At 42.2% G+C, this 21,784-nt stretch overlaps 1 pseudogene; it reads right to left on the bottom strand.

Moving 5' to 3' along the window:
* Window positions 1–20,153: 20,153 nt before the first annotated feature.
* On the bottom strand, window positions 20,154–21,167 carry LOC130862958 (undifferentiated embryonic cell transcription factor 1-like; annotated as a pseudogene).
* Between the last annotated feature and the right edge of the window lie 617 nt (window positions 21,168–21,784).

Below are 21,784 nucleotides of genomic sequence, written 5' to 3'. Positions count from 1 at the left end.
TTACTGAGTGCTAACCATACATCTAGCATGTGCTTAGTTGAAAGATATAAAAATAAATAAATAAATACATAAATAAAAAATAAATACATCTTCCTTACATACTTTTGTGTGGCAGGAGCTGGTTCTAATCAACCAACACTGATAAACAGCTGCGAATTCTACCCACACTTAAAACCCTCCAATCCCCCTCCTAGGTAGCATCAAAACAGACTAGTTTTATAGGACAATAATCGGAGAGCTTGCTGTAACTTACAAAGTGAAGACTCAAAAATGTTTTGATCTTAGTCAGCCAGAAAGGGCAAAACTTGGTTCCCAGACAAGGCTACATGCCCCTTCTGCCACATCAGCTCCTAGCGCTTTCTCTCTGGGAAGCTGCTGGTAAGGTCTTCATCCATGTGAATTCTTGTTTGAACAGTGGCTAAGCTCACTGCTCGCTTTCCAATCCTTGGATTTTGTCTTTCCTTAGAGAAAAGACTTTAAAATGATGTATTTTCATTAATTGGGGTTTAGAACTGGGACTCATTTAAATCTTTTTAAATTAGGCCATAAGGTATCAATGATGCAGTGAGCAGATGTCTGACAGCATCTATATCAAGGTGCTGGCATATTTACTGATGGAAGGAACAGCTGCCATTTCTAAAGCAAACTCTGCCTTTGTTCTTTCTTCTGTACCCAACTTCTCTGTATGCTGAGATTTCAGGATACAATGCTAATGGGCTGATATTATGAAAAGTTGAATATTAAACAGTATCTTAGGACCCAGATGATCATGTGATGTCCAATATTCAGAATGAACTGTGCATTGTTCTGATAAATCAGATCTGGTGGCTATTTAAAATGGTAGCTTGCTATTATATGTGTGGGGTAGTTTGAAAAAAATGGCCCCCAAAGGTAGTGGCATTAATGGGAGGTGTGGCCTTGTTGGAGTATGTGCGGTCTTGTTGGAGGAAGTGTGTTACTGTGGAGGTGGACGCTGAGGTCTCATATACACTCAAGTCATGTCCAGTGTCTGAGATCACTTCCTTTTGCCTAGGCAAGATGTAAAACTCTCAGCTACCTCTCCAGCACATTGTCTGCCTGCCCAAAGCCATCTCCCACCATGATGACAATGGACTGAACCTCTGAACTGTAAGTGAGACCCTCAATCTAATGTCTTCCTTATAAGAGTCACCATGGTCATGATGTTTCTTCACAGCAATAGAAACTCTAAGACAGAAGTTGGTACCAGGACTTGGGGTATTGTTGTGATAGGCCTGATCATGCTTTTGTTTGAAGGAATATGGACCTTGAGATTGTGGATTAGGAAAGCAGTGGAATGCTTTAAGTGCTGTTTAATGGGCCCTACTAGTAGGAGCATGGAAGATAGTGGTATTAAGAGTTATTTGAACTATGAGAGGCTGGCTCAAGATGTTTCAGAGGAGAATAATGCTAGTATGTTGCCTAGAGATTGTTCTTGTGTTATTTTGGTGAAGAATATAGCTCATTTGTTTTTATGAAAAGTTTGCCTGAGGTTAAAGTGACAAACCTGGGATAAATTTCATTGACAGGAAATCTCAAAGCAGTCTAGTATAGACTGTTGTATGGTTAATAGTAGTAACTCTAATGAAGATTTATAATGAAAAGGAGCAAACTGAGCAAAGAAAAATATTTGAGGAAAAAAAGGAGCACCAGAAAGTAGAATGGAGCTAAATCCTATGTTTAAGGAGATAAACAGATCAAGAAATGGAATTAAGGGAGTGGCGACCTCAGGGAAAGATCCCACCCAACTAAATTTCCAAGTTGTGAAAAGGAATTAAAGATAAGCTTAAAGGAATTAAAGAAAATGCCTGTGGTAGTGCACACCTTTAATCCCAGCACTCTAGAAGCAGAGGCTGGTAAGTTTCTGAGTCTGAGGTCAATCTGGTCTACAGAGCAAGTTCCGGAGCAGCCAAGCTTGGGCAGTGAAAGAAACCATAGAACCCAGAAAGCTGGTGAAGATGCAGTTGAACAAAGAGGCCATGTTACAGATCCAGAAAGCAGCAGAACTTGGCAGTGTTAGCCATGTGGTTCTGGCTTTGCAGTCAAGAAGCAACTAAGGAAAGGCACTGAGGGCAGGCATGTGCCAGGCGTGTCCCTAAATGGAGGCCTAAAGCTGTGAAGTTGAACCCTGGATTACCTTGGAAACCCCAAGATGTTGGAGATACCAGAGTTGTGAAATATCTGGCAAGGAAAGCTGCTAACAGGGAGTAGAACCAACCCAAGAGATAGAAGTGTGTTGTAGTCAACAAAGCTGAAAGGAGTTGGAGATCTGAGAAGCACTTTGACATCAGACATGGAGTTTGCCCTGCTGCTTTTCAATCTTGCTTTGGTCCAGTATTTCCTCACTATGCTCCCTTCCCTACATTTTGGAATAGTAATATTTATCCTATGCTGTTATATTGTGGAAGAATGTGATCTGTTTTTTTCATTTTGATCTTAAAGGGGAATTACAGTTAAGAGATGGATCTCAGAAGAGATTTTGAAATTTAGACTTTTAACTAAGTTTGAGACTATTTTAGACTATGGGGACTTTTGAAATTGGACTGAATGCATTTTTTTGCATTATAATATAGCTACAAGTTACTGGGGGTCAGGAGGTAGAATGTGGTGGTTTGAAGGAAAAAATGACCCCTAAAGTGAGTAGCATTAATGAGAGGTGTGGCCTTGTTGGAGCAGATGTGGTTTTGTTGGAGGAAGTATGCCACTGTGGGGATGGGCTTTGAGGTCTCATGTATGCTCAGGCCTCGCTCAGTGTCTCAGACCACTTCCTGTTGCCAGGACAAGATGGAGAACTCTCAACTACCTTTCCAGCACCATGTCTGCCTCCAAGTAACCATCTCCCACCATGATGATAATGGACTAAACCTCTGAACTGTAAGCAAGCCACCCCAGTTAAATATTTTCCTTGTAAGAGGTGCTGTGGTCTGTGGTCATGGTGCCTCTTTACAACAATAGAAACCCTAAGACAATGTGCTTGCATTTACTTTGGAGGGTTAAATAGTACACAAACATTTGACAGTTAAAATATTGACATTCTTCTAGATGATAGAAGTCCAGACCTGGGCATTGGCAGGCTTGATCCCCTGAGTTTTCCTTCCTTGGCTTTTACTATGCTACACCTTACTGCCCTCACATCATCCTGCCAATCTAGATGTACTCTGTACCCTAATCCCTTCTTCTAAGGACACAAATGGCATTGGACTACAGTCCAGCATGTTGCCTTCTTCTGCCTTAGTTTTCTTTTTAAAGACCTAACTCAATGAACATTGGGTTCTGAGGTGGGCTGGATTAGATTACACACATATATTTGAGCATGGTCATAATTCCACACATAGTATTTTGCCCTCTGGTGTCCCCAAGTTAATGACCTTCTTGTTTATGAAATCTATTTGCCATATTCTAACTTTCACAGAATTTTCAATACATGCCAAAATCAAAGCTAAGTCCAACATATCATGTGACTACCATCTAAAATGTGGTAGCATTGAGGTATGATTCCACCTGACATAGAATTCCACCTCAGTTGTAAACCTGTGAAATCAGACAGATTGTCTGCTTGCTATACAGAGGGGGGAAATGGAGACACTCCCATTTTAAAAAGGATAATAAGAAATAACAAAGACACTTTATACAAATTCACTGGATTTTAGGCTTCAAAAATGATGTCTCTTTTTTATCTATTCTCTGTTCTCTAGCATCAGTAATGGTCATACCACTAACCTGTAGGTCACCAGAACAATGGCCTCACTCTTGCCTCTCCAGGGGCAATCACTGGGACCACTGATGCTAAGAAAGTGGTGCTGAGATATTCGTTTGTATCTGTGAGTCACATCATCATTTCTTTAAATCATGGTTTTCTGGTCACATCCTTTGTGTTCTCTTCAGATCACATTTCCTCATTGTTTTCAGTGTGAATAGGGAAAGAATTTCCAATCTTCCCATTCTGTTTCCTTTTAACCTCACAGTCACTTCTTCAACTTATCTCTGTCCTCCCTGTGTTACTTAGCACAAAGGAGAAAAATAAATCTCATTCTCAACTCTTAGCTTCAGATATCCTCCAAGAATTTGCCGAGTTCACCACCCAGAGTTCTTCCTTAATAAGGTGTGTTCCCCATGTCACAGTAAGAAGAGACAAGTAAGTATGCCAAGAAGTCCTCACCAGGCCCACGCAGGGGGAGCTAAGGCCGTACCAAGGTAGTCATTATGTCCCCACTCAGTACAAAATTGTCTACAAATGCATATGCATCTCAAGAAGGGTTGAGTGGTTTTGAGCCACACCTCTGTATGAAGATGGTGAGCCATTGTATGTGTGTCAATGCCTCCCCGCACACAGAGCAAGACGGGTAGTGTCCCCTAGTTCTCTGCAACCACCATGGCTCTTCCTGCTTTACCTTCCCCACTGTATTCCTATACAAACACTCCTGGAAGCATCAGTGCTTTAGCCATGTGGTTCCCCTCTGCTCCATCCTGCACAGAGATCGGAAGTAATCCACAAGTACTGGAGGACAATGGTTTTTTATCTTGTCACTTGTATTATTTCTAATAAAATGCTGATTGGGCAGTAGCCAGGCAGGAAGTAGAGATGGGGCAACCAGGTAGGAAGTAGAGGTGGGGAAATGAATTCTGGAAAGAGGGAACTTTCGGTCTGCAGTTGTGACCCAGATGCAGAGGAAGCAAGATGTGACTGACTCGTTGAATAAGGTACCAAACCACGTGGCTAACATAGATAAGAGTAATGGGCTAATATAAGTTATAAGAGTTAATAAGAAGCCTGAGCTAATGGACCAATCAATTTTATAAGCAATGTAGACCTCTGTGTGTTTCTTTGGGACTGAATGACTGAAGGACCAGGTGGGACAGAAACCTCTGTCAACACCCAGGGGTATTCATCAGTAAGGCAGCCATTCCTTAATGGGGGAAAATAGTCTCTGGTGGGACATTTGACAGTGTATACAGATGCTTTGAGTTGGTACAGTGCAGGGATAAAAGACAGTGTTACCAGCACTTGGAAGACAGGGGTTGGGGATAGTACAAATTGGCCCTTGATATACAAGTTGGTCTCTCACAACGTTTAATACAGCCTCAAATGTCAATATTGTCCATATTTGGAAACTTCTGGAAGGAGGGCATGCCCTGAGCTCTGAGTTGACTGTCAGAGAACAGGTGATGGGGAGGAGGAAGAGGGAAGACTTCCTCGACTGCACATTTTTCTACTTCTCAGAGCTCTGCAGATGACCATAGACACAAGTGAAGTCACGCCTGCCTGGGGGAAGAGGCTGCTTTGTTTCTTTATGTGCACTAGTTTGCTTTTCTTCTAAGTTAGTAGTGTTTTGGAAAAGGTTCATCAGAGATTTTACAGAATCCAAATTTCAAAGATTATATGGGTTTTCCTTCATTACGTGTAAGGGTAGAATGTTTGTTATCTCTGAAAATATCACTGGACACTGTAATTACTACTGTACCCATTGTCTTGAGAAACGGCATCTAACTTAGCAAAGTAAAAATGTAGAGTCCGCTGATGCTGCAGATGTTATTATTCCTTTTAATATCATTGTAGACCAAGGAAAATGAATTTGTTTGTTGTAATGTCCACAGCAACACCAACAGATCTGTTGTGACCTAAGTTTCAGGCTCTTGGGTCAAGCACCCAGAAACCACATCAGATGGCTGTTCATGGAAATCCTTTTTCTCACCTCTTGACCTGGGATTTCACCAGGTCACTGACTGCCACAAATAAAGGCTTAGGGTGAAGTAAACTCAAATGCATGTCCCAAGCATTAATCTTACTCCTACCTTGTGACCTGTAACTTACAAATGTCAGTCACACATATAAACATGAATATCCAGTCATATCATGTCTAAAAGCCAGCACTTTATCAGCTCACCCGAACTGGCTTATCCTCTCCATGGACCTGTCCCAAGGGCAACATCTTCCCACAGTCACCCACAGGACAGGCAGACATGCCACAGGTGTCTTTAATCTCCTCTTCACCTCCTTTTCAAATCAGAGTCGGTGTCCTAATGATTCAACAAGTCAACAACAACCATTGTACCACACTTTTTGTCTTGCCTCCTGCTGACCTTGATACTGCTTTCTGTTCTCCTGGGCAGTGCACTAAGTCACTGCCTCTCTGTCTCTTAGCTGGAATTTTCCCAGAAGGAAGAGTAGGGGAGGCAGGGGGCTGATGTTTGGACAAAGTAGAGGCAGTCACGGGGATCTTTTACCAGGAAAGTCATGTGTATGTGACAAGACCACATCTGCTTGTTGTCCACTCTATCCTCTACCTGAGGGGGCCTGGGCCAATCCGCCTTCTCTAGAAGCTCAAGTTTCAAAACTTTTAAACCTTTGAAGTCAGCTACAGAGCCTCTTTGCTTCTATTCCTCCTACGGAGAAGGCTTAGGATGCCTTTTGCATTTGGTGTGTCCTTCTGTCATTTTACCTATGCACGAAAAATCACAGATTTAAAACTTCCCTCATCTTCATTTTCCTTCTTTTAAACCCTCTGACTTATTTCGATATTGTGTCAGAAGAGAGAAATGAGATGTTTTTGTGTATGTCTCAAGCCAAATGCTGGGGCTACCAGGTCTTATGGGGAAAGTCTGTGGCTTGATTCCTCAGGAGATGGAAACTCTGTCGTTTGCTCTATGGACGAATGAATGATGTCAGGCGGTGCTTTGGGTAACAGATGAGCAGCTCGTGGCAACTTTCTCCCATCATGTTTTATTTCCCCTGAGCCTAAAATTCGAGTTCCACCCTCAGTTTCCTGTTTCACCCTTGACTGGATCTTGATAACATATGAAATGCCTATGACCTAAGAGCATTGTTTCTGCTCCACAAACTGAGTCTCTGCTTACCTATAACCCAGACTTTCTCTTTGTGGGGGTCAGTATCCAAGCTACAGGCTAAAATGCAGGCTTGTGATTGGCTGGCACTTCTCCCCAACCGCTGAACAGCATAAAGAAAAAAATAAAAGCAGATACTAGAATAATGAAATACTCCTTAGAGAATGGGGAATGCTGCCAGTGTGGGTACTGGTGTATTTACATAACGTTTGGGAACACTGGTGTGTGGGTGGGGCTCCTATGGAGAAGTAACTACGTATAACACCTGATCTGAGTAGAAAAAAAACTAAAGGATTAAAGATAGTTTCGGGATATGCAAAGGGTGAATGATTGGCAGGTTACCTGTGAACAAAAGAAGCAAAATAAATCTGAACAATGCTGGCAGACAATGTTGGGCCGTGCCTTGAGCTGCCCAAATAGAGCAGCTAAAACATCTCATCAATGGTTGCAGTACTGTCCCAGAAAGCAGAATCTCGAGGCTTATCCAGCCTGATCAATCATGGGGCAATATGGACCTTCACCTAGAACAGTGGTTCTCAACCTATGGGTTATGACCCAATTGGCAAATGTCTCTGTCCAAAATTATTTACACTATGATCCATAAGAGTAGCACAATTACAGTTATGAAGTAGCAACAAAAATAATTTGATGGTTGGGGGTCACCGCAACATGAGGAACTGTATTAAAGGGCTGCAGCATTAGGAAGGCTGAGAACCGCTGCCATATAGAGTCCCAGGTTACACAGCAGAGAGATGTACTAGATGTAGGTGCCAGAGAGTTAACATAAACCATCAGCTGCATCACGAAGACAAGCTTTAAAACTGAGTGTAGAGGGAAACATCTGTGGAACGTCAACAGCAAAATCACTAAAGTTAACCAAAGCCGCAAGATGAGCAAGATGTCCCTCCCACATTCATGCATCCGTTTCAATCATTACAAATTGCCTTAGGTGGAGAGGCAAACAGAATGAGGATGAGGGGAAAGTTCAAAGTTCAGTGTGTGCTGTGACTCCATCTGGGTTTATTCTCTTCTCTTTCTCATACTCAGAGCCTGGCTGTCATCCTACAATCTTATGAGCTTTTTAAAATATTATTATTATTATTGTTATTGTTATTATTATTATTATTATTATTATTTGAACTGATTCTGGGAACCAGTAGCCCCACAAGCCTGGCTAGAAGGGAGAACGCTCTGTTAAGGACAAGTATAGGATTCCTGGGGTGGAGAGGACCACATTCTCACACTCAGGTTCCTAGGGAAATGCTGTGGCTGCTTCCCTTATGTAGCCTATCTTCATGCTATACCCCCCACTTCCCAGGAGAAATGGAAAAGGGGACTGAGATGTTTGTCTCCTTCTTCCTCATCTCTCTCATCCTCAGTCAAGCTCAATCTCTTTTTCTCAGCATCCATCTATCTCTCTGGCTAGTTAATCTTCTTGTCAGTCTTCCAAACCTGAGTCTGGTAACAAAGAAAACAATGAAAAGGGAGATTAGTAATAAGCACCCAGTCATAGAGTTGCCATAAGCTGGGAGTGTGCTCCACAGTCTCCATCCTCTTCTTGTGCCTCCACTAGGAGGCTGGGTCTGCCCAGACAGACACAGGAAGTATGACGTCAAGCTCCAACTCAGTGACATACAAAACACACATCTCTACAGCCTGCCACATGAGAACTATCAGGTTGTGTAAAGTCATCTTTCCGGTGAAAAATATGAGGAGAAATCTACTGGGCAACATGAGGCTTGGCAGCTCCCTGCTGCAGAAAGCTGAGGACTGCTTCTAATTAGAGTCCATGGAAAGGACCCCACAGATAGAGCGCTGCTGCAGACTGAAGAGCCAGGGCAGCCCTTGCCCTGCCTCCTGGATGCAGAGGAAGTTCCCTGATTGGCTCGCACCACACTTTACATGGTAGTTTCTTCCTGCCTTAGAAGAGAATCGGGTAAATTGTACTTCCTGAACTTCAGATTCACTTGGTCAAAATGTTTGAGTGGTGCAGGCTTTGCGACCGCTGGTCTAAATACTTGGCTCTGCACCAGTGAATCGGACAGGCTTGTCTCACACTTCCCAGTGACAGTGACAGTAGCAGCCACAGCAATTCTCTCCAGCTACAAGAGCTTGTGCAGGTCTCTCAGGTCCTCTAAAGTCCGTATTCATCTGGAAAATGGGAGTCACCGATGGAGTCGGCTTGACAGACTTCCCATGAGGAATTGTTATGTGTACTTGTGGGCAGCTATGCTTATGGAAATGCTAAAATGGATTTCTGTTCTGGGTATTTTTTTTTAATTCTTTCTTTCTTTCTTTTATTTATTTATTTATTTATTTATTTATTGAGATAACATGAATTAAATCAATTCCTCCTTCGGTTCCTTTCCTCTAACTCCCATATCCCTCAATTGCTCTTTCAAATTTTTTCTTTTTTCATCTTTTCTTTCTTTCGTCATATTTTTTCCTTTTTTCTCTTTTCCTTATTCTTCTCTTATATCTTACATCCAGACCAGTAGCTTCCTGTCTCTTCTCTCCTCCCAGCCCCTTCCCACCCACTCTCCTCCCCCTCATCCACTCCTCCTCCTTTCCCTTCAGAAAAGGGCGGGCCATCAGGGATATAGCAAAACATGCCTTAGCAAGGTACAATAAGACTAGGTACACCCTCATATCAAGGCTGGATGAGGAGGAGAAAAGGGTTCCAAAAAAAAAAAAGTAAAGGAGTCAGAGATAGCCCCCGCCCCACAGCTGGGAGTTCCACAAAAACACTAAGCTACACAACCATAACATATATTTGGAGGACCTAGGTCAGGTACATACAGGCTGTGTGATTGTTGCTTCAGTCTCTGTGAGCCCCTATGATCCCTGGCTAGTTGATTATGTGGGGCATGTTCTTGTGGTGTCTTCAATTCCTCTAGCTCCTTTAATCCTCCCTCCTCTCTCTTCTGTGGAGTTTCCTGGCCTCTGCCTAGTGTTCGGCTGTGGGTTTCTGCATCTGCTCCCGTCAGTTGCTGAATGAAGCCTCTCTGGTGACAATTATGCTAGACTCCTGTCTAAGACGGTAATAGAATATCATTAGGAACCATGAATCTTTTCACTGACCTTTTTTTTTTAAAAAAATTATTTATTAAAAATTTCCACGTCCTCCCATCCTACCATATTCCTTCCAATTCCCCCTATTCCCCCCCCCTCCAGTCCTAAGAACAGTCAGGGTTCCCTGCCCTGTTGGAAGTCCAAGCCCCCCCCCCAATCCAGGTCTAGGAAGATGAGCATCCAAACAGACTAGGCTCCCAAAAAGCCAGTACATGCAGTAGAATCAAAATCCGGTGTCATTATCATTGGCTTCTCAGTCTGCCCTCATTGTCAGCCACATTCAGAGTCCGGTCCGATCACATGCTCGTTCAGACCCAGTCCAGCTGGTCATGGTGAACTCCCATTAGATCAGCCCCACCATCTCTGTGGGTAGACACACCCCTCTAATTAACCCAATTAAAAAATGAGGCACTGAGCTGAACAGAGAATTCTCAAAAGAAGAAGTACAAATGGCCAAAAGACACTTAAGGTCATGCTCAACCTCCTTAGAGATCAGGGAACTGTAAATCAAAACAACGTTTTTTTTTGTTGTTGTTTGTTTGTTTTTTTGCCTGTCATGTTTGGATCTATCCTAGGTCTCTGGGATATTCAGCATCTGGTTCCTGGCCACCCAGGCAATGACAGGCATGGGATCCCTCTCATGCTGTGGGTCTAAAGATGGACCAATCATTGGTTGGCCACTCCCACAAATTCTGAGCCACCTTTATCCCAGCACAACTTGCAGGCAGGATAAATTGTGGGTACAGGTTTTGTGGCTGGATTGGTGTCCCAGTCCCTCCATAGGAAATGACCAGTTCAGGCTGCATATTCCCTATTACTAGGGGTCTTCATTAGGCTCACCCTCTTAGATTCCAGAGAATTTCCATTGCACTAGGTTTCTACCTAGCTCCCAACAGTCCCCAATTCCAGGCATCTCTCCCAGCTCTCTATGGCTCCATAGCCCCAATCAGATCCCTCCTGCTCCCATCCCCACCTGCCCCAGTCTACCCTAGAAATCTATTCTATTTGCACTTCCCAGGGAGAGCTATATGTCCTCACTTGAGCCTTCCTTATTACTTAGCCTCTCTGGGTCTGTGGATTGTAGCATGATTATGCCTTATATTACAGCTTATATCCACTTATAATTCATCTTTGAATGTCTGAATCTGGTTTATCTCAATGCAGGATGATGTTTTTCTAGTCCCATGCATTTGCCTGAAAATTTCATAATGTGATTTTTTTTAATAGTTGAACAATGCTCTATTGTGTAAATGTGCCTCATTTTCTTTATCAGTTCTTCGATTGAGGGACATATAGGTTGTTTCCTATAGCTTGAATTCTAATTGGTCTTAATAATAAAAACCTGGAGTCAGATATCGAGGTAAATGCTGAAAGATCAGAGAAGCAAAAGAACCAGCCACTAGAGAGACTTTTCACTTCTACTGAATCTTCAGACACAAGGGAACAAGATCCTATCTCCATGAATTCTTAGACTAAATGCCATGAGCTCCTGTCTCTTCCCATCTTATTGTCCTCTCTCTGCCCAGACATATTCCTTCCTGTCTCCACCTCCCTAGTTCTGGGATTAAAGGCATGTGACTCCCAAGTATTGAGATTAAAGGTGTGAGCCACCACCACCTGGCTCTGTTTCTCTTTTAGACTGGATCACTCTCATGTGTAGTACAGGGTGGCATTGAGCTCACAGAGATGCATCTGCCTCTGGAATTAAAGGTACTGGGATTAAAGGTGTGTAGCACCACTGCCTGACCTCTATGACTAACTGGTGGCTAGCTCCACACTCTGATCTTCATGCGAGCTTTATTTGTTAGATCACAAACAAAATATCACCGCAGTTTACAGTTTCTGACTATTATGAATAAAGTTACTATGAAAATGGTTGAGCAAGTGTCCTTTTGATATGATTGAGCATCCTTTGGGTGTATGCCCAAAAGTAGTATAGCTAGGTCATGGTGTAGATTCATTCCCCACTTTTTGAGAAATCGCCATATTGATTTCCAAAGTAGCTGTACAAGTTCTCACTCCCAGCAGCAATGGAGGAGTGTTCCCCTTACTCCATATTCTCACCAGCATGAGCTGCCATGTATGTTTTTAGTCGTAGGTATTCTGACAGATGTAAGTGGTTTCTCAGAGATGTTTTGATTTGCATTTCCCTGATAGCTAAGGATGTTGTACATTTGTTTAAGTGTTTCTCAGCCATTTCAGATTATTATGTTGAAAATACTGTTTAGATTTGTACCTCATTTTTTGTACCACCAAATCTTATTTGATTTGTTGTTGTCTTGTTTCTTGAGTGCTTTAGAAATATTGCATATTAGTCCTCTGTCAGATGTGAATGAAGATCTTTTCCTATTTGGTAGGCTGTTGTGTTATCCTATTGACAATATCCTTTGCCCTACAGAAGAAGCTTTTCAGTTTTATGAGGTCCTATTTATTAATTGACATTTTTACTTCCTTTGCTGGGTTCTGTTCATGAAGTTGTCTCCTGTACCAATGTGTTCAAGGCCAGTTTCTCTTTTATCAAGCTCAGTGTATCTGGTTTTATGTTGAGGTTTTTGATGTCTTGGACTTGAGTTTTGTACACAGTGATACATACGGATCTATTTACATGCTCCTATAGGCTGATGACCAGTTACCCCAGCACTATTTGTTGAAGATGTTTCCTATATTCCATTACAAATTTCTGGCTTCTTTATCAAAAATCAGGTGTCCACGGGTATGTGGATTTATGTCTGGGTCATGATTCAATTCCACTGATTCACCTGTCTGTTTTTATGCCACAACCATGCTGTTTTTAATATTGTAACTCTGTAATACAGCTTGAAGTCAGGGATGGTGAGTCCTCCAGAAGGTTTTTTATTGTACAGGATTGTTTCAGTTATCCTGAGTTGTTTGTTTGTTTTCCATATGAAATTTAGTATTGTTTTTTCTAGGTCTGTAAAGAATTGTGTTGGAATTTTGTTGGGGATTGCATTGAATCTGTAGATTACTTTTGGAAAGATGACCATTTTTATATTAATCCTACTGACCTAAGCAAGGGAGATCTTTCCATCTTCTGATATATTTCTCAATTTCTTTCTTCACAGACTTGAACTTTTTGTCCTTCAGGTATTTCACTTGCTTGGTTAGAGTTACCCCAAGATAATTTATATTATTAGTTGCTATTTTTTAAAGCATATTGTTTCCATGATTTCTTTCTCAGACCATTTGTCATTTGTATGTAGGAGGGATACTGTTTTGTTGTTGTTGTTTTGTTACTCTTGTATCCAGCACTTTGCTGGAGGTGTTTATCCTCTGTAGAAATTCCCTGGTAGTTTGGGGTTGCTTACACATACCATCATGTCATCTGAGACTAGAGATACTTTGACATCTTCTTTACCAATTTGCATCCCCTTGATCTCCTTTAGTTGTCTTATTGCTCTAGCTAGAACTTCAAGTACTATATTGAATAGATATGGAGAGAGTGGGCACCCTTGTCTGTTTCCCGATTTTAATGGAGTTGCTTTGAGTTTCTTTCTATTTAATTTGATATTGGCTATAGGTTTCCTTAAAGTACCGTTATTATGCTTAGGTATGTTTTTTGTATCCCTGATCTCTCCAAGGCTTTTATCGTGAAGAGGTGTTGGATTTTTGTCATTGGTAGATTTTCTTTTTGTATATTGAACCATGTCTACATTTCTGGAATAAAGTCTTTTTGATCATGGTGTATTAGTATGTTCTTGGACTTAGTTTGCAAGTGTTTTATTGAGTACTTTTGTGTTAATGTTCATGAGGAAAATTGGTCTGTAATTCTATTTCTTTGTTGAATCTTTGTGTGACTTGGGTATCATATTGACTGTGACCTCATAAAATAAATTTTCAATGTTTGTTCTTTTTGTGTTTTGTAAAATAATTAGAAGAAACCGGGCGGTGGTGGTGCACGCCTTTAATCCCAGCACTCGGGAGGCAGAGGCAGGCGGATCTCTGTGAGTTGGAGGCCAGCCTGGTCTACAAGAGCTAGTTCCAGGGCAGGAACCAAAAGCTATGGAGAAACCCTGTCTCGAAAAATCAAAAAAAGATAATAATTTGAAGAATATTGGTATTATCTCTTCTTTGAAAGTCTCGTAGAATTCTATGCTAAAACTGTCTGGCCCTGAACTTCTTTTGGTTGGGAGAGTTTTATGACTGTTTCTATTTCACTAGGGGTTACAGGTCTATTTGAATTGTTTATCTGATCTTGATTGAACTTTAATAAGTAGTATCTAGCAAGAAAATTGTCTATTTCTTTTAGATTTTTCACTTTTATGAAGGACAAGTTTTTGAAGTCTGACCTAATGATCTTTTATATTTTCTTGGTGTCTGTTGTTATGGTTCCCTTTTCATCTCTGATCTTGTTAATTTGGATATCCTCTCTCTGCCTTTTAGCTAACTTGGCTAAGGTTGCCTCTCTAGTTTAGTTTTTCAAGGAACCAACTCTTTGTTTCACTATTCTTTGCTTCTCTTTTATTATTTTCAGCCTGCAACTTGATCAAACTCCTTGGCATCTACTCCTCTTAGTTGTATCTGCTTCTTTTTGTTTTAGAGCTTTTAGGTATAATATTAAGTTGCTAGAAGGAGATCTCTACAATTTATTTTTTAATGCCCTCCGTGCTTTGAAATTTCCTATTAACACTGCTTTAATTGTGTCCCGTAAGTTTGGGTATGTTATGCATTCATTTTCATTGAATTCTAGGAAGTTTTTAATTTCTTTCCTTATTTATGCCTTGACCCAGTAGTCATCACTAGAGACCTACCTGTTCAGTTTCCATGAGTTTGTAGGCTTCTTGTTGTTTCTGTTGCTGTTGAAATTTAACTTTAATCTGTGGTGGTCTAATAGGTACAGGGGGTTATTTCATTTTTCTAGTGTCTGTTGAGGCTTATTGTGTGAGTGATTATGTGGCCATTTTGGGAGTAACTTTCATGAGGTGCTGAGAGGAAGGTGTATTCTTTTGTGTCTGGGTGGAATGTTCTGGAGATGTCTGTTAGATCCATTTGGTTCATAACATCTGTTAGCTCCATTCTTCTGTTTCATTTTTGTCTGAATGACTTATCCATGGCAAGAGTGGGGTATTGAAGTCTCCCACTATTAATGTGTAAGGTTTGATGTGTGATTTAAGCTTTAGGAATGTTTCTTTTACAAATGTGGGTGCCCTTGTGTTTGGAGTATAGATGTTAAGATTTGAGCTGTTATCTTGGTAGATTTTTCCTTTGGTGAGTATAAAATGTCCATCCCCATTTCTTTTGATTAATTTTGGTTGGAAGTGTATTTTGTTAGGTATTAGAATAACTACAGAAGCTTGCTTCTTGAGTCCCTTTGCTTGGAAAATCTTTTTGAAAATCTTTATTCTGAAATAATGTCTATCTTATTAGACATTCTATGCTGAGGTGTGTTTCTTGTAGGCAGCAGAAGGATGAATCTTGTTTTTGCATCTATTCAGTTAGCATTTTTATTGCAGAATTGAGTCCATTGGTGTTGAGAGATATTAATTACCAACGATTGTTAATTTCAGTGTGTGTGTGTGTGTATTTGGCATTGTTGATGTGAGATTATTTATTTCCTGGGTTCTCAAGGTTGCAGTTAATCTCCTTGAGTTAGAGTTTTCCTTCTAGTACCTTCTGTCGAGCTTTCTTGGATTTTTCAATAAAAATTGTTTAAATTTGACTTTGTCATGAAATATTTTGTTTTCTCCATCTAAAGTGATTGAAAGTTCTTCTGGTATAATACTCTGGGCTGACATCTGTGGTCCCTTAGAGTCCACACCCTTCTGACTTTTAAGGTCTCCATGGAGATGTTGGGTGTAATTCTAATATGTCTGCCTTCATATGTTACTCAGCCCCTTTCCTTTGCTGTTTTTAATATTATGTATTTGTTCTGTATGTTTAGTGGTTTGATTATTATGAGGTGGGGGAACTTTCTTTTCTGGTCAAATATACTTGTTCTGTAAGTTTGTTTTTCTGTAAGTTTTCTAAGATTAGAAAATTTTTCTTCTATGATTTTGTTAAAAAATACTTTCTCCTCCTTCTATTCCTATTATTCTTAGGTTTAGTCTTTTCATAGAGTCCCAGATTTCCTGTATATTTTGTGTCAGAATTTTTTTAAATTAAATATTTCCTTTGACCAGTATACCAATTTCTTCTATCATTTCTTCTACACTTGAGATTCTCTCTTCCATCTCTTGTATTCTGTTGGTGATGTTTTCATCTGTTAATTCCTGTTTGCTTACCTAGATTTTCTATCTCCAGGATTCCCTCAGTTTGTGTTCTCTTTATTAATTCTGTTTCCACTTTTAGGTCTTAAACATTTTTATTCATTTGCTTCACCTGTTTGTTTGCTTTTTCTTGTCTTTCTCTAAGGGATTTATTTAATTCCTCTTATTGTTTGTGTTTTTCTGGATTTCCTTAAGGGATTTTATTTATTTCTTTTAATTGTTTTTTGTGTGTGTTTTCCTTGATTTTTTAAAAGGGATTTATTCATTTCCTTTTTAAGGACCTCTATCATCTTCATAAAATTGGTCATAAGGTTGTTTGCTTGTGCTTCAGCTGTATTGAAATATTCATGGCTTACTATAGTAGGACAGTTGAGCTCTGGTACAATATTGCCTTGGCTGTTGTTTATTTTGTTCATATACTGATGACAGAAGGGTTGATTTAATGGATTCCAAATTCTAAAGGAGGTTCATAGATAATGCCACATTTCTACATGTGCTTTGGTTAATTAGAGGTTAGTGATAGATAAATATAAAGGGAAAACATGTAGGTATAAAAGGATAATAGCTTTTCTTTAGGGTGAGAGCTGAGGGTCAACTGAGGTTAGCACTTCCCAAGTCAGCTATGGGAGAATTAGGGCACTCAATCTCAAATGAGCTTGGACATCTCTTTATCTTTGAAAGTCCCAAATGTTATCTATATAAAAGATTCCTTTCCTGACTACAGAACTTTCCATGGAAAGTTTCCATGGCCAAATGGAAGATAGTTATAGGGAGTTTAGCTCCTAATGTATCTCAAAGAACAAAGAAGAGATTAGGCTGTGGGAGCCAAAGTTTCTGGCTACATGACTAAATTCTCTCATGGAAGGTCTCATAGAGTGGGGGAAGCCATCCAGTAAGTAGAACAAGGCAGGCTTTTAAAAGTCCACAGTCCTTGTGGAACAAATAGATCTAGTTATGAATCATGTCCCAGTATATATTTGATGTATCAAGACTATATAGCTAAATGAAAAGTCATGTATCTGACCACCCATAGATATGTGTGCCCATAAGATTGAGATGCAATCATGAGATTACATATACACATCACATGAGATTACACACTACAGTGCAGGTATTGGGGAGACATCAAACTTCTGCAGCAAAAGCGAACAACAGCTTTCAGAGTCGATGGACCTGTAGACCTTGTCTGGACAGGATTAATCCTCCATCAGATAACCATGCCTCTTTTGGGTTGACATCTGAACACTAGTTGCCACCTGCTGAAACTCTCACGACTCCTGACAGAATAATATACATGCATAATATGTGAATAAATATGTCATAGAGACAGAGACAGAGAGATTACTATTACCCAAGAAAGATGAAAATATCTTAAAGGCTGAAATTATGTACATTAACCTGCTTTTATAGAGAACATTAAAAATAGAAATTTGTGATTAAAGTGGCAGCTCAGAGGGACAATCCAAACAGCTGGCCCTGAATAAACACTGGCCAGTCAACAGTGGACAGGCATCAATGTGCAGAAAAAGCAGTACGCTTTCTGAGGGCACCTACATCCCTTTGGAAGCAACCTCAGTGTGTTTGCCTTGACTTTCTTTCAGGCAGCTCTTCAAAAGCACAACGAAGGTAGCTTAAGTTAGTCACTCCCAAACAAGACACAGGCCAAGTGTTCACACACTAGTGAGTTAAGCTCTCTGGGGGAAAATCTAACTATGTCTGTATATATATCATAATTCAAAAGTTTTTCCAGACTGTAGGTAAAGTAGCTTTGCCTTTAAGACCTTGTGTAAGTCAGTGGCCCAATACTTGCCAGAGGACGCTGATGAATGACCCTCTATTTCCCAGGAAAAGAGAACAAGGGAGCTATAGAAGCCCCCTGAGAGTTCTTGGGGCACACAGGCTTTAGATAAAAGCTCATAAGTGAAACATAGACTCATGAAATCACAAGGAAAAATCCATAGATCTATGTGACTTACAGATAGCACCCCTGCATCCCTACATGCTGTCCCCTGCCCCTAGTCTTCTTCAACCTTTGTCCATACCTAATAAACTGCTGTCTGCATTAAGCTTTTCATGGTTTGAATGACTCAAACTTTAGCTCCGGAAGGTCCAGCCCTGACCATATTAATCAGGTCTTCTCTGGTTTATCTCAGGCTTCAGATTTCTGGGTTCATTTTCTAAGCTCTACTTCTGCAGAAGACAAATGCTTGCTCAGTTTCCATAGCATGCACCCCATCTTTTTAACCTTTGTCGTGTGTGGAAAGAGTCGAGGCTCACAGCAGTCTGGCACTGTGGCTCCTTCTTTCTTGGTTTTCCTCTTTATTTATTTTCTTCCTTGCGAATGAAGAGGAAAACACCATCAGGAAAGGTCAGATTTGCCACATTTTTCAAGTACGCTTGTGTTTAAGGTTGTCATTGTGTGCATGTCGCCTTCTGGATTCAGTGAAACACTAGCAGAATATAACTCTAGGGTGTCACTTTCTTTCAGTACTTTAGAGACATGCTTCCCTCAGTTCACCTTCGGAGCTTTCTGCGGAATATTTTGTTGCCAGATGGATATTTTCTTTGTACAAAGTAACTTTTTTCCCCTTCTGCCAGATGCTTAAATAACTCTTTTAATTTTGGGTTTCTATAATTTGACTAGAATACATTCCAATGTCAACACATAGACTCAAATTTGCCCAGAATCTTGTCTCTCTCATTTAGCAGCTTTGGCTTCTGCCTTCGCTCCTTGCTCTCACACTCCTGCTCTCCTGCGTGTGAACGCTGCTCTTCAGAGGTTCTGTGAGGATGGCCTCCGGTGCCGTCTGGGCTGGCACGCCTGTGGCAAGTTTTGCAGCGGCATGCCTGCCTTGTTAGTCTTCCTGTGAACACCAAGCTTGCCCTTTTTTATTTGTTGTTAAGATTTTCTTTAAATTGCAACATTCTCTTTCTGTTTCTTCCCTCCAAACCCTCCCATAACCCTTCACCCTCAACTCTCTTTCAAATGCATAGCCTCTCAATTGTTGCTAATGCATATATGTATTTGTATATACATACACATATGTTCAAATATAACATGTTGAGTCCATATAATGTTACTTGGATTTACATTTTCAAGGTTGACAATTTGACAGTGGACAGCTGTTTCTTCGAGAGGGCCACGTCTTCTCCAAGCTTTGCTCGGTTGCCTGCAGCTCTCTGTGTAAGGGTGAGGCCTCCTGGGCTTTCCTCCTTGCAGATCGGCAGGCTTATTGGTGTCCTCCTTGTTCAGCTCACATTTAGGCGGTCAAGCTGCTGAGCCTTTGCTGCTGTAGCTACTAGTGTAGCTTTACTGGTGTAGGAGACACAGTCTCACAGCAAAGTCCCTGATCCTCTGGCTCCCACAATCTTTCCACGCCCTCTCCTGCAATGTTCCCTGAGTCTTAGGTGTGGGTGTAAGCTTGTCTTCCATATGAACTGATATGATAATATGCACTGTCAGGAGAGATCTTTATCATTGATTTTGTACTTGCTGTGTTTATGTCCTTACCTCATTTTAAATTCCTATAAATCTCACAATTTCATCAATCTCATTTTAAGTCCTTTATAAATTGAGCCCATTTTACATTTGCTGCCACAAAGTGTCTGTAAAGACCTAGCGATGTATCTTGCTTTTCTTCTTGCATTGGCTGTCTCGTTTGATGTGTTATTTTTGTATGTTATAGCTCACCTTTGAATCCCAATCTTGCAATGGTTTTTCCTTCTTCAGTCATATTCATATATGTGTAGTTCTGTTTTTCTACAACTGTTCTCTTTCTTGAATCTACTGTGACTGGTAAGACAGGAAGCTAGTCTTTTTCTGGGCTCCCCATTCTCTTCAAAGATGCTCCGAGAAGGTGAAGATAACAGACTTCTTTTTTTTTTTTTTTTTGTACAAAACACAATCTTTATTTTAATAAGCTAGATTGGGGTGGGGATACTAATTGGGGTCAAGGTAGACTGGGTGTAGGCTCTGAAGGGGAGAACTGACAAGCTTTATTGGCGCAGGTCCCCAAGGATGCCCCGCTCGGAGGCTGCACTGCCCAGAATGAAGCCCACAGCCAGGGAAGCTGTTTGGTCGAAGGAACCTCGCAGCTGCTCCACATACTGGTTCAGGGTCGCCAATTGGTCGCGCAGAGGGCCCAGAACTGTCGAGATGTCGCCGAAGTGCGTCAAGGCCTGCAGCAGAGCGCTGTTTAGAGACTGCGGTGCAACTTGCGGGACCGCACGATCCTGGGGAAGGCCAGGAGACTCATTTGGTTCCTCCGTGTCATAGTTGAGGGTTGGTGGCCGGGAGGATCCGAGGGCCCGGCCGGGCTCAGCCGTAGGGGCAGGGGAGCTAGTAATGCGGCGGGAATCTGCAGACTTCGTAGTGGAGGAGCTGAACCTGAGAGCGGAAGCGGGGTCCGCGTCTTCCGCAGTCACCTGCTGCGTAGCCCCTGGCTCGACTGCTGTAGGTAGGTGCGGGCGCTAACACCGCGAGGGTCGAGCGGCCGCGGCGCTGGGGACGTCCAGGCCCCGCAGGGCGACGGCGGGTTCGCCGGTGCCCATCGTCGCCCAGCAGCCCCATGAGCTGGCGGATCTGGTCGTCGTAGGGTCCGGACGGCTGGCCATGGAAGTCTCGGAGTTTGTCCTTGAGAAACTTGTAGCGGCGGCGGCACTGAGCCGGAGTGCGCTTAACTTGCTGCCGGGCCAGCGCGGCCGACACGCGGCGGTAGGTGGGCAGAGCCTGCCGGCGGTCGAGCAGTAGTGAGCGCCACATGGCCGGCTGCAGCAGCGAGCAGCGTGCCCAGAAGTAGCTCCGTCTCTCGGGCACTCCAGGGAGTGCGCTGCGCCGAGCCCGGGGACACGGGAGCCTTGGGAGAACCAGGCTCCGCCATCGCGCCCGGAGTAGGGGCGAAGGCATCAGACAGTAGTCACCCGGACGTCCCCGGTCGGCCGGAGCTCGGCGTCGGGGCTAGCTGGCGACGGCGGTGAAAACGAGGTTAGCCGCCGGGGACGAAGCAGCATGCCGGAGCCAGAAGGTGCGCGTATTCTGAGGCTGTAGCCTCACTGAAGGACGCTCCAGATAACAGACTTCTTGATCATGATGGTCTGAACACAGTAGTGGCTCCTCCTCTCTGGTGACATGCTCTACTTTCAGTTTTCTGCCTCAGTATCTCCAAATAAAACTGTAAACTTTAAAAAGGGAGCAGGTGGGCTTTAAAAATGGCTCAGTGGTTAAGAACACTTGCTGCTCTGGCAGAGGACCAGATTTCAAGTCCAAGCACCCATGTTGGACAGCTCACAACTGGAAGACCCTCAGAGAGTGTCTTCCCGCTGAGGAGACCCTTCCCCAAGGAACAGCGAGACCACCAGTGTGGATGCAATCAGCAAGAGGTTTATTCAGATACACGGGTACCCGGGGCGACAAGTCTCTCGGAAGACTTGCGCGCCACATGGTTGGGGCAGGGGGGTTTTAAAGGGTTGGGGAGCAAAAAGCACGGCTACAGAAGCGAGATGCCTGGTTACAGGGTTCTGATTGGGTCATACAAATGTGGCAAGGCTTAGGCTGAGTTTGAGCTGAGGACAAGTTCCCCATTCCATGGAAATCAGATAAGTCGCTGAGTGGGCACAGTCTACCCGGG

The sequence above is a fragment of the Chionomys nivalis genome, chromosome 20 (assembly GCF_950005125.1).
Source record: "Chionomys nivalis chromosome 20, mChiNiv1.1, whole genome shotgun sequence".
In the NCBI taxonomy this organism is placed as follows: Eukaryota; Metazoa; Chordata; class Mammalia; order Rodentia; family Cricetidae; genus Chionomys; species Chionomys nivalis.
This window is presented reverse-complemented; position numbering and strand designations above follow the sequence as displayed.